Below are 14,129 nucleotides of genomic sequence, written 5' to 3' on the forward strand. Positions count from 1 at the left end.
GAGAACTCCCAGACCAACCCTCTGAGAAGCATCTTTCTTTTTCATTTTTCTTTTTTTTAACCTCTTCCCTCTAGCTTACCAATCTACCTGCAGCATAACATCATACAAAACACAATAAACAACTGAAATATATCAAGGTATATCTAGAGCTGATGTTCTCAATTCCGATATTCATTTTAGGTAAAATGCAATGCTAGCATGACAGTTGGGGGTGCCCAGTAATCAGGGATCAAGCCAGATGTAACAAGGGAGTTTCATGCTTAGAGCTTCTAGCTTCCTTTTCCCTCTCAAAAAGTAGTAGCTGATGGGGAGGCATGATTTGGATTGGGACTGGTGGTGATTCTCTGATTTAACCTGTCTCTCTAGCAGCAACCTATGGGAAAGCATACAGGAACAAGCTTACAAGCACAATCACCTGTACATTTCCCTCTCTGGCCAAAAACAGCTTCAACATGTGAGACTCGCTTATAACTAGTTAGACCCTTGGTCCATCTGGCTCAGGATTGTCTACAATGACTGGCAATAGCTCTTCAGGGATTCCAGCAGGGCCTTGCTTAGTACTAACTGGAGATGCTAAGGAACAGTGGCATCACTAGGGTTTGCGTCACCTGGTGTGTCAACCCCATGCAATGGGCAGGGCAACACCCCAGGTAATGGGCGTGGTGATGTACCATCACTCCGCCCCCACTGGTTTTTTGGCTGTACCTTTTGATTGAACAAAGATAGAGCACATTCTGCATGAAATTAGGCATTAATTGATACAAAACATAATATAAATACCTGTATAAAAATAAATAACATGATGGTGTTATTCCTCCAAAATGTGATATTAGTGATTTTGGTCACTAGTGGTGTCACACACACACACACCCCGGGTGTCAACTTACTAACACCTTATTGCAGCAGTTCTCAAACTTTTAGCACTGGGACCCGCTTTTTAGAATGACAATCTGTCCAAGACCCACCAGAAGTGATGTCATGGTGGAAGTGACATCATCAGGCAAACTAAAATAAATAAGTATAAAGAATTAAAATAAAACAAATAATGAAATAAGCAGAAGCCAGCCCTGGTTCACCAAGTGAATTTCCCCTATAGCCTGCCTGCAATAACACCTCCCCTCCAAAATCAGTAAGGTTTTCAGCCCTACCCAGTGCCCAGTTCAATTTAAGAACTTCTGTTTAAACCAAATCACTGCCAGGATCCACCTGGCTTTGCAAGTCTCAAAAAAGTTCACCTCTTCAGCTGAAGCCTCAGTTTTGATCCTTTTTAGTGGGGGCGGGGGGGGGGGCTACCTTCTGAAGCATTGGTTGAGCTCCAGTTCCATCAGATCAGGACCATTCTGGTGGCTTCACATTCCCCTTTGCCTGGCCTGACCACCAGCCAAGGCATGTTTGCTTACTCATGAGTAAACGCGACCGTGAGGCTTAGTTTCACTTTCAATAGTGCTCAATATATTCGTCTGCTTGGAGGGAGGGATATCCTTCTCAGGTGTTTTGGGGGACTACATTCATTAGATCAGGACCATTCTGGTGTCGTATTCCTCTCAGCCTGCCCTTTCCAATGGACTAAGGCAAGTTCACCTATTCATGAGTAAACACGCAATATGGCTCAGTTTCACTTTCCATAGGGCTCCGTGCATTTTTGTTCTCTGGTTTTTGGCCATAACTTTTGATAGAAAGGAGATATTTCACTCTGGTTTTCTGCGTTGCATTCCGCTGGACATTCCACATCAAATGGTATATAACTTGATGGTATTACTCCTAACCACCGCAATTTTAGCATGTCACCCCCCCAGTGCACGCCACCCCCCCCCTGTGTGCGTAACCTGGTGCAGCCTGCACCACCACTGCTAAGGAATGAAATTAGGTTCTTCTGCATGAAAAGCTGGTGCACTACCACCAAGCTGCAATCCTGCCCCCAAGCTTTGTGGATGGTTTGGAAAATAAAAATAATTAAGCGTTCCAAACACAGCGCTTCCATGGCGCACTGAGGTGACCCTAAGATACTCAAGTGAATGTTTTGGTAGGTTTCCAGCAGAAGGGAACTCCAAGAGTTGTAGGACAACCAATGAGCATGCCCATCTCCCAGTAAGAGGAAGGGCAGGCACTGACAAAGGACAGGGTTAAAACAAAAGTCAGTTTCTGAACTGGGGCAAAGGAATTACCTACAGAGTGCCCCCTGATATTCTAAGAGATAATTTAGGTCAGTGGGTACTATGTTCACAAATACAGGACAGGGGTAACAGGGTACATTTAAATGAGATTGCTACTGATCCTAGTCACATAGAGCTTAAAAAGAGAATTCCTGTTAAATCCAAGTTCAGGTGCAATAATTAACACATTTGTTTTCTAAAGTCTTGCCACAGGCCTTCTCATGACCCCTTTTCATGACAGGCTTTTCCACACTGGCTTAAAAATATAATTACTTCAGTGTATTGGAGAAGAAGAGACAATTTTAGCTGAAATTACAAGGGGATTCCCCCCCCCATTTTAAGCCTGCAAGCTATTGCATGCAATTACCAAAGAGTCACTTTCTGCCTTTAATCACACACTATATCACCTACTTTAATTAAAAATAAAATAAAAAACTAGTAAGGCAATATGCAACTTATGCTCTTCCTTGAATTGGGGGCTGAAATGTTGAATTCTCTCTTGGTCAACCCAAGGTCATTCAATGTTGATTTTAGAATATTCTTATAAGATACACTAGGCACATCTAGGGCAAGGGGCCACATTAAAGGACAGCTCCCTACAAGGGAAAAGGAGCATGAAACAAAACCCAGAGGGAGGACTGTATCATTTTTTTTTGTTGCTTCAAAAGAGGCCCTTGCTCACGGTGAATGGATTCTGCTACTGCTTGGACATGAGCAGCAGTTTGTTACGTCTTGACAAACCACTAAGGGTGCAATCCTAACCCCTTATGTCAGTGCTTTCCAGCACTGACATAAGGGCAATGCAGCTCTGAGATAAGGGAACAAATATTCTCTTACTTTGAGGAGGCCTCCGTGAGTGACACCCAACTGCAGGATGCAGCACATGTTCCATTGGCATCACTATGCCAGTGCTGGAAACTGCTGACATAAGGGGTTAGGATAGTGCCCGAACTTGTTCTGCTCATGAGCTTTTTCACATGGTGCAGAGGATGAAAGGTTGGACACGGGCTGCTGAGATGTGGGGTCCGATCTTAGTGTGAATCACATTTGCTGGTCTCACTGTCTCTTAATTAAACCTACTTCATCAAGTTGTGAGTCAAAAATTAGAGGGGGGAAAAACCAATGTTTTCCCTCAGGTTCTTTGGTGGAAGGGCAGGTTACGAACAATGAACAAATGGAACAGACTGCTCTCATGAGCTAGAAGAGATCATAGGATAATAAATTGTTTGAAAAATAGCCACTGTGAATACAAGTATCATGAAGCAACCAACAAAACCATGAGGATGCTTTTCTGCCTGCTGAATGCAGTAAAAAGAAATACTTTTGTTGTTCAACCATCAACTCATGTGATTTTTGTTGAGCCCAACATGCTTTGGTCCAAAAGAAAGTGGTAACCTTGGCTGAGTATAGTTGGAAGATAGTGTTGGAGGACCTCAGTGAAATCTGTTGTGGGGTTTGGATTGTCAGCAGACAACCAAGGTGAGGAACAGGATATTTTTTCATCTAAGATTCCACTCAAACCTTACGTTCTGTGTGTTGCATTAATATCTTGGAATCTGGCTGAAGCAGCTAAAGTCAAAATAGTTGACCCTAGGAGTATCTGGGTGGCACTGAAATAAGTCTGGCTAGAGGTTACTGGCTTCCTGAGATATGAGTACCTTCCAATGACTCACCTGACAGCTTGACTCCCCTCATGGCTTATGAAGCAGGTCCTTTTTTTTTTTCTTTTTTTTTAAACTTCAGCAAATTCTCCAAAATATGGGCTGCTTCCCACATCCTATGGAATATGGAACTGGAATATGGTGGAATTCCATTTTGTCCACCGTATTTTTCATTGCAATATATGGAGGAAAAGTGGGTGTGAAGATATCTTAACATCTTCAGAAGACTTAATACTTAGCTAAAGTCAATTTGAATGACATTCAAGTTAATGCAGTGTATCTCAAACTGTGGGTTGGAACCCACTAGGTGGGTTGCGGGCCAATTTCAGGTGGGTTGCCATTCTTTTCAATATTTTATTTTTAATATATTAGACTTGATTCTCCCATGGTATGTTGACTGCATTTGGAGAAATGTTACAGACCTGTACTTTTAACAAGCTACTATGTATATTCTTTTAACCATGATAGCAAATGGGACTTACACCTGGGTAAGTGTGGGTAGGATTGCAGCCTAGGATTGTTAAAAATTTTCCTGCTTGATGATGTCACTTTCGGTCATGACATCACTTCCTGTGGGTCCTGACAGATTCTCATTCTAAAAAGTGGGTCCCAGTGCTAAATGTGTGAGAACCACTGGGTTAGTGTGTTTACTCAATCATCCTCTTGCATACTGATTTTTCATTTTTCACCTGAAAAAAAATGCACAGTCATAGGGCTGCTAAGCATACCAAAAGCATACAACTTCACCATGCAAGCCTATCCTCATGAGAGCACATCATGAGTATATTTCAAAGGCTCTGGAAAAGTGCATGCATTTTGAGCTGTTATCGTCTGAACCTCTGATGAGAGTCAAGAACCTCTGATCTACTGATACTTCTTTAAAACACAGACACTGACTGTAATGCAGATCGATTCATATCATCTTTCATTTCACATCTAGGAAGGTCAAATTTCTACACAGAAAAAGCATCAGCAGCTGCAGTTGGGATAAGCAGGTGCTTATGATGCTATAGTTATATTTTATCTAAAGATGTGGATAAATGCAATCAGTCTCCTAACAACTGGCTTAACCTGTCATTGATTTCAATCCACAGTTAAAAACATACTTGTTTTGCAGGATGAAATATGCATAAGGTTCAAAGTAAGTGCCATTTGAGGTGTTTGGGGTTTATTATAAGAAATAGTGATGTTGGTGAAATTATCCAAAATCTCAGATTCAGAAAAGAACTTTTGAGGTTCATAAAAACCCACTTTGGAGAAAGAACCAGCTCATCAAGCCTCCAATTCCTTCCCCTGCTCAGATTTAAGGCCAAGTTGGTTTTCCTCCTCTCCCCATTGCCAGCCTCCTTATCACCAAATATAACATCCTCCATGCCAGTCTACTAACGCCATTCAATTCTTGATCTAATCTACCTGAGAAAGATGATGTGAGGAGAAAATTGGGGGAGAGACAGGGACATCATATGCAGTGCTGTGAGCTTCTTAAAGAAAGGATGGGGTTAAATTGTCATTAAAAAAAATCACATCAAGCTTTGTTTTAGAAAGGAAAGGCTCAAGAAGAAGTCATGTTTACTTTAAAACAGGACTTTTTCAAAAATGGTTGGCAACCTTCAGTCTCGAAAGACTATGGTATAAGCCTACAGCACCTGGTATTCCCAGGCAGTCTCCCATCCAAGTACTAACCAGGCCTGACCCTGCTTAGCTTCCAAGATTAGGCATGTGTAGGGTAACAGTTGCTGACTTTTTCAACATTTTAAAAAAAATGAGTACCATATTTCGCAAGCAGGTTTGACAGCACTACTTTTTGCCAGCACTGTTGTCTCCAGGGATGAGTGTTACTTGAGGGACTGGACAGCTCATTATACAGTTATTCCTACAGCAAGGGGAAGACACCTCTAGTTAATTCCTGATCCCTGATGTTTCCTCAGCCTTGCATTCTTCTTCCCCAATCTGCACCTCTTTTGGAGGGCTAGATCTGGGCTGCCACAGCAGCTGCCACTTATCACCACCCCAGACATCTCTACTTCTGTTGGAGTTGGGCCAGGCAGAGGAGTGCCACACAGTTATTGTGGCAAAAACAACAGTCTTGTAGCACCTAAAAGACCAACCAATCTATTTCCATGTAAGCTGACTGAAGAACTGCTGCCTATTCAGAAATTCCAACTCTCAGATTCTCTGAGAGCTCGATCCTACACATGTTTACTCAGAAGTAAGTCTCGTTATAGTCAGTATGGCTTCCCCTCTGGTAAGTGTGCATAGGATTGCAGCATGACAGTGGGCTGCCCAGTTGTGCTCACGATGCCACAGTTGCCACTTTGGGGCCATGGCAGCCCCGTGCTCCGGGCAGCTCAGGTTTGGGTTGTGAGTCACTTCCAACATTAAGGAGATTTTAAAAGAGTTTTACTTTCCTGCAGTGAAGAAAGGGGGGGGGGCAGAACTGACAGCTGTTGGTTTTGATTAGTACAGTTACTGTTCCTCATCTCAGGCTTTTCTATAATCCAAAGTATTGTTTGGCTAAAACTCAGTCCAATCCCACTTGTGTGTGTGTGGGATTATGCAGTCTTTATGCAGGGCAGTCTTTATGCAGTCTTTATGCAGGGCAAGAAATGGGGCAAGTGAAGGGAGCGCTTCTTTAAGGGTACATATACACCGAACCCCTAATAATACCACAGGAGAATACTGTGAAATAAAGTGATAGAAACAGCATAAGATTCATTAACAGTGTATATCAGCTTTTCAAAGAAAACATTAATAACTGGCTTTTAAAATATGATTATCATGACTTTCCAAAAGACAAAGAATGCTAGTGATTAGGGAGTATCTTATGGTTAAATTTTTGCAGAAACTGTAATCTCAGGAGGGTTCACAGTGTATAAGAGAGATTTTTTTTTTCCTTTTAACTATAACACAAAGGCAGCATAAAGAAGACACAAATTATCACATCCACAGGGCTTTCAGTCCTTTCTTAGAAAGAGGCACCCTTTAATGTATCTTCTCTGGGAAGAAAATAAATGTAATTGGGAGAAAAAAGGTCGAGAAACAAATTGGAGTGAAATTTGTTGACATTGAATGTAACAGACTGTATGATGCAGGACCATCAGAAGTGATGGAGAACACCCTGCTTTAGGTGAGGGCCATTTCAAGCTTCCCCCCCTCCCCAAAAACGGGCACTAATGCTTAGTTCAGAAAAGGTGCATAAAATGTAAATTAAAATGTAAATGCCAAGACATTTATTTCCTTCTTGGCGCATCTGCTCAGATGCTGATATAAGCCTTGGTTTCTCAGCTTGTATTTGCTTTCTGAAACATGTTTTGGGAAGGAACAAAAAAAGGTTTCATCGGAGCCAGGATTTACCAAGCTTTAGCCGGAGTGCTTATTTTTAATCAATTTAATAGTTACACAGCAAGCTGACCATTTTTTTGTTGGGCACATTGCTAGTTAAGGGACCAATCCTATCCAATTTTTCACTGCTTGGTGCAGCTGTGTCAGTGGGGTGTGGTGTCAGTTCTGTGGTGGGGTGTCAATCACAGAGGCCTTCTCACAGTAAAGAAACATTTGTTCCCTTACCTTGGGGCTGCATTGCAGCTGCTACAGTGCTGGAAAGCTGGGTAGGACTGGGCCCTAACATTCCAGAACAGCTATTAATGGAGGTGATTGATACATAAGGAGTTATCTGGGAATTTCTATGTTTAAAAGCAATGCCCATTAGAGCTTGGAGAAGTCCCTCCAATTGTGCAGAAACAGCATGCCAGAAGATGTGGTAAGTATGAACTACTTCCACAATATAGTTTTTCCTCAATATGGGCACTTTTGAAAGCACAAGAAAAAAATATGACTGAGTTTATTAAGATGGGAATGAAAATTCCATAGTTCTTCATGAACCACCAGAGGAAACATCCATGGGTTGTCACACTGTGCTCTATGAAATTTTGAAAAAATAACTTTATCTAGTTCTTGTATGATAGTGGGAAAACACATTAAAATCCTGTAACACAGTCCACCCATGAAAGTAGAATCCAACCAACATAGCATTGGCACCTTCCTCATTCTGTTAAACACTATCATCCAGCTGTATGGAAACTGGTAAGAAAATGATAGGCCTGTAGCCCACGTACAGAAGTTTGGCAAACTGTGCCATACAATTGTCCATTCCTGTATGATGAAAGGAAAACACTGACAAACACACAGAGGGTTCAGAATACAATTAAAATGCCTGTGTGATGTGGAGCTTTGACTTGCCGCAAGATGTCCAACAGAGAGAAGAGTGCTGAGTCCTGTGACTATGAAACTAATACAATTTTTCCAAGCCTAGCCTTTCTAATGAAATATTTATTGTAAGATTGATTTTCCTAGCTATGCAATCATCCAGAATTGGCTGTTTATCCCAACAAAGCACCTATGTAGTGATAGCAGACGAGGAAAACACAACCATCAGCAGTTCAAAGCCTCTCTAGTGTGGGTGTATTTGCAGAAGAGATCCGTATGGATTTTGAAATTGCCTGAAAGCTCTGCATTGTGTGCAAAATGCCTCCTCATGTAGACTGTAAGCTGAAGATATAGTTACTAACCATAATGAACAGAGCATTATCAGGGGGGTGCAGTTTCCTTTCTCCCTAATCAATTTTGCCTATTCCTTTATTACACCTTGCTACATATTCCCTGGCTTGCCCAAACTGTAACATGGTTGCCGCAAGTGGCACAGATAGTAGGAGTTTGTGACACACCCCTTAGAGAAACAACTAAATCTGCTGGTCCTGCTGGCATAAAATCCAGCCCAACCTCTTACCTACCACTCACATGCCATGCTACTGCCTGCTCTGTCACTCAGTAGACTAAACACAAAGACAGCCCTAAGCAATGGGATGGGTTGCACTGGATACCATATAATACGTAATGTGTAATAAAAACTAGAGTAATATGATCTCTAGTTGGCCATCACTGCCCTAAACCGAAATCCATAAGAAAATTAGTTAATTGCATTAGGAAAGGCTCCTGCTTTCTCAGATTGTTTTTATGTCCTTGGATAGAAGCAATAGCAGAACAAGATTATTACTTTGCACAAAATAGGGAGCAGGTTTGCTTCTCAGAACAAAATTATATTGTGAATGTCTCTCATCCATCACAACAGGTTGAGATAATACAACTCGATGGTTTATTATTGCGGCTCTAACATTCTTATTTGCATTCTGTACTGAGGCTAAGATCTAGATCAGGGGTAACAAACTCATTTCATACAGCAGGCCAAGTAGCATTCATGATGCCTACTGAGGGCCGGAAGTGATGTCATTAGGCAGGAAGTGATATCATTAAACAGGTCATAAACCAGAAATAAGCACTTTTTCTCACTTAGGAACTCATTAGCTGCAAATGAAAGAAAAGAAAATAAGCAATCTTGATCATGTTTCAAGATATGGGAGAACGCAATTATCATACAGGCAGTCCTTTTAGCAGTGACACCTTAGCACATCTCAGCAACTGATGGTGCTGGGAGAGACCAAGGGCTGGATAAAAAGCTTCCATGGGTCACATCCGGCCCCCGGGCCTTATGTTTGATACCCCTGATCTAGATGGTCATATCTGGTTTAGGCAAAGAGCCAAATCGGGCTTGAAACAAACTGTCTCTGAGGCCCTCAAGTATCTGTGTTATAAGAGAGAGAGAATGGCTCAGTTTATATGGCAAACTATGGTTTGGCCTTTTATGCATGATCCTTGTATTCAGAGTCCCTGTCCTCCCATGTGAACCTGCTTTATACTATCAGTTCATCCAGCTGAGTGCAGTCTACACTGTTGTTGGCAACCTTCAGTCTCGAAAGACTATGGTATCGCGCTCTGAAAGGTGGTTCTGGAACAGCGTCTGGTGTGGCTGAAAAGGCCAATTTGGGAGTGACAATCCCTTCCACACTGGGAGCAAGTGAAGTGCAGTCTGTCCCTGGTCTCCCTGGCTATGGGCCTTCCTTCTTTGCCTCTTAGCCTCAGACTGTTGGCCAAGTGTCTCTTCAAACTGGGAAAGGCCATGCTGCACAGCCTGCCTCCAAGCGGGCTGCTCAGAGGCCAGGGTTTCCCACCTGTTGAGATCCACTCCTAAGGCCTTCAGATCCCTCTTGCAGATGTCCTTGTATCACACTGCCAGACCAATCATGAAGCAACCTGATGCAGCTTGCATCATCAGTGGATGATGGGGGTAGATGAGAACATGGTAGGTTTGGGGTGCCTGTTACCCCAAGCCTGCAGCCATGACTGCCTCACTCCAGCCTGCTGTACATGCAAACCACATTGATTTACTTCGTGTTTGCTAAAAGCAAACAGAAAGTGGATTATCTGTTTCCTTACTGTGATCCTCACATGGTTTTCCCAAACTCAGAAATGTGGAACTTCCAGTTTTATTTAAGGAAGCACACAAAGAGAGGAGCTCTTTCATTTGTACAATTCCTTTAAATAAAACTGGAAGTTCTACACTTCTGGGTTTGGGAAAGCCACACAATGGAGCACAGTAAGGGGCCTTTTTTTAAAGTGCCACAGCAGAGGGAGATATCCCTGGTCTACAGTGACTAGCCATGGCATTCCAAGGTTTCAATGGGTTGTTTCCTCAATCCTATCAGATGATAGCAGGGACTGAACCTGGGACCTTCTGCATGAAAGGCTCCAATGGCTCCTTTGCCCCTTTGTGTCCTAGTTTATGGAAACCACTGCTTGCTGTTACAACTGAATTGTCAAACCATGGCTGGCACGAATCATAATGTTCAAGGTTTCTCTAACTGCCTGGTTTGGATATAGTGAACTCTTGATTTAATGGACCTCAATGTAACAGACGTCTGAAAAAGGCATTGTCTGCTGCATTAAAAGTTAGTCTTGTATGTTTTGCACATGCAGGTGTACATTGTCCTAAACACATTTGGTTTGAGCGAACATTCAGAAGTAATGGACACTCCTTCCCTCCATTAGTCCATTAAAACACAGGTTCATGATTATAGTGGCTTCCACAGACAAGGAAGCAAGGGAGGGAAATTGGAGCACACGAGGAGTGGAGCCCACACAAGCCCAATTTTTGGCCATGAATGCTTAGTGCAGGGCTTTTCAAACTGGGGCATTGCAACGCCCCATCCTGTGGGCCCTGGCCTCTGCCCCCTTAAGGGGCAGGGGCAGCCTGGAGGCAGGGAGGAGGCAGCAGCGCAATTCCCAGGATTGCACCACTCAGGGGGCTGCAGGGGCTTGGGTGCACTTACCCAAGCCTCCTGCAGCCTCCCCAGGGTGCGGGGAGCCCAGTGCGACCTTTGGCAGGGCTCCCCGCAGCAGTGAAAGCAAAGCAATCGCGCCCCGCCTCTGCTAAAGCTAAAGGACGATCCTGGGGGTCGTGCTGCTGCCCTCCAGTCGCCCCAATGCCTCCCCCCTGCCCCTGCAAGCACTTACAGTGGCTCAAACTCTCCATGAGAGTTTGAAAACCACTGGCTTAATGGTTTGCTGTTGTGTGTGAATCAAGCCACAGATTATTTTCAGAGACCAGAAGATTAGAGAAAAATGTATGAGCTCAGCAGGATGAAAAGAATGAGACAGGAATAGTTGTTGGGAGATTTGATGGGGCTCGACTAAGTCAAGACAAGTGCAATTGAATCAGATCTTATCGCAATGTCTGATTTATCCGTTCCATAATATTAAAATAAAATAAAAAATCACAGGAGGGTAGGTATTGAAAAAAGTTATTTGAGACATCAATTAACCAGAGTCATTTCTTTGAGTACATAATTTTCTCATGCACAATGTAGGCTCATCACCTCCACCCAATCAAACAAAATTTGCAAATACATTTATGCAAATTAAAACTCAAAATTGTGCAATGTCATATTTAAGTGTTGTCGTGCTTTAAACAAGCTCTTAAGCAAACAGCCTTTCGCTATTATTGCTCTCATCAACACTTCTGCTCCATTATCAGCTGCCTTCTTCCCTAGCCATTAAAGAATTAATATTCCAAGACACTTTTATAATGAAGTCAAGGAACAATATACAATCCCAGTGAAAATACAAAAGAAAGCAAAGGGCAGAGAGAGAAATGAAAAAGTCATGTTAAATTCAGTTAAATGCACCATTAACATGCACCTAGGCAAACCGTATTTTTAAACCTTACCAGTAAGCAGAAAAAAAAGTTTTAAGTTGTAGCCAGAACCAGAGGTGGACAAATAATGTTAACTTTATGGTATTCTAACTGATGGTACAAAACTGGAGCAGAATAAGCCCTACGTGCCCCACTGATTAAGGTACAGGATGTGCAAGGCTTCTTGAAGTATTAGGCACTGGCATAGCGGGGGGGCACGAAGTTTTGCAAGAAGCCTCCCATTTGGGCGGGGGGAGGGAACAGAGGCAAATAGCTCCCAAGGGGAGAGGGAAGGGCCGCTTGCACACTACAGGGAGGCTCCCTGCAAAACTTAGTGCCCTGCCGCCCCCTCTAGCTACGCCAGTGGTACTAGGCTCCTGTTAGAGCTGGCTAGGATTTCCAACACTTCAGGACTGGACTGGAATCTTGAGGAGTCAAATCAGTGTCCAGGTGAATACTGAAAGCAATGCTGAAGATTTTTAAAAGGGTTGAAATTTCTAACATTGCATTGTGTTTGTGGGGAGACCCCTCTGAGAATAACTACTGTCAGATTTGGCAACCCTAGGGCCAGCCCACCCCAAAGGCTAACTGAAGAAATAACCATAGGTGGCAAATTTGAAGGGGGGGGAGCACCACCTGCCTCCACAGGCCTCCATCACTTGTCCTCCTGCTCCCTGGATCCAAAAAAGGAAGAGGGGAGAACAGCAGAATAGGAAATGTGGAGGAAAGGTGGAGGAAAGGGAGATAAGAGTGGCATCAGAGGTGCTATTAAGGTGGTGTTCGTATATTCAAAATATTTAGTATATTATGAACCTACCCTAATCCCATGGTAGATAAGGTGGCAATGGGGGTGGTCTGTGGCAGGAACAAGAGGACAAAGGAGAATCACGGCAGGCAGGGTTTTTCAATGATGGGAGGGGGTGTTTCTTGGCAACACTAGCACAAATTGGATCCTATCCCCATTCTCCTGGTCTGACATGCCCCTGCATCTTCTTGGATGTATACCAGCAAAACAGCTGATGTAGGTCTGAGGAGACCCATTGACAGCTAGGCAGCCTACAGAGGGGTAAGTATGTATACTTCATACATTGCATGCAGCTCTGCCAGCACGGCTGCATCATGTAAAATAGCAGGGGACAGGATTAGTTTGCAAGTTAATGGGAATCCACAGGCTGTGAAATTTTAGGGGGTTGCAATCCCAAACAAAATAAGTTGAACTACCACCCCCATGTGCAGATGACACAGCCATCAACAACTCATCTTGTCTAAAGTGAGCTTTGGTTTATTGGTCCCCATCCTATCCCTTACCAATTCCAGGCATTGATTTAGCAGTTTTACTCCCCCACTTGAAATCAAATATAAAGGGAAATACAGATGATTCCAGTTTTAACTAGCGCACTGTGTATGTTTGTCATTGTGTTGTTCTTGCTAGCCTTCAAGACACTTCAAAACCAGGAAGGCAATGGTGTCTAAGGGTGCAATCCTAGCCCCTTATGTCAGTGCTTTCCAGGACTGGCATAGCGGTGCCAATGGGACATGTGCTGCATCCTGCAGTTGAGTGTCACTCACAGAGGCCTCCTCAAAGTAAGGGAATGTTTGTTCCCTTACCTCAGAGCTGCATTGCCCTATGTCAGTGCTGGAAAGCAGTGACATAAGGGTTTAGGACTGCGCCCTAAATAATTTTGTCTACAGGCTACCCTCCTCATTAATAGCAGAAAGTAGGGTTCATCAGGTGATCTGCACCTCAGGAGGGAGAAAAACAATTTTTCTGCTCAAAGAATTCTTTATCCTCGCAATACTCGAAATACTACAAAACAGTGTAACAACGTGTCACTGAGATAAGTGAGTCCATGCACATTTACTTCACACAGGCTCTCATGGCAGTGTCATGCAAAACAGTATTTATCATCTGCTTTGTAAGTATTGGAAGGGCACAGAGTCACTGAGGGAGTTCACTGCTCTCTCCACAGGCAGTCAGTGGTAAGACTAATCCCTGGCAGGGCTTGCAAATGCCAGAAACACTGTTGGGATGACATTTGCTAGGCCTTTGAGGCCAGACGTATGCTGTGAGAAAAGATAGGAAGTAATGTTATTGGGACAAGTAATTATGTGACTGCGAGGGATGAGAAAACATCCGTGTGCCTCAAAAAAATGTCTAAGTCATGCCATCATTCCTTGTGCATATTCTTAAAGAATCAGTGGAAGACTAATGGTACAGCCTACCAATCC

At 43.2% G+C, this 14,129-nt stretch overlaps 1 protein-coding gene across 1 annotated transcript in view; it reads right to left on the reverse strand.

Moving 5' to 3' along the window:
- Positions 1–14,129, reverse strand: part of PLPP4 (phospholipid phosphatase 4) — a gene marked incomplete at its 5' end in the record, with an annotated part of 86,573 nt that overhangs the window by 14,188 nt on the left and 58,256 nt on the right. The gene's annotated exons all lie outside the window — the stretch shown is intronic.

The sequence above is a fragment of the Tiliqua scincoides genome, chromosome 3 (assembly GCF_035046505.1).
Source record: "Tiliqua scincoides isolate rTilSci1 chromosome 3, rTilSci1.hap2, whole genome shotgun sequence".
In the NCBI taxonomy this organism is placed as follows: domain Eukaryota; kingdom Metazoa; phylum Chordata; class Lepidosauria; order Squamata; family Scincidae; genus Tiliqua; species Tiliqua scincoides.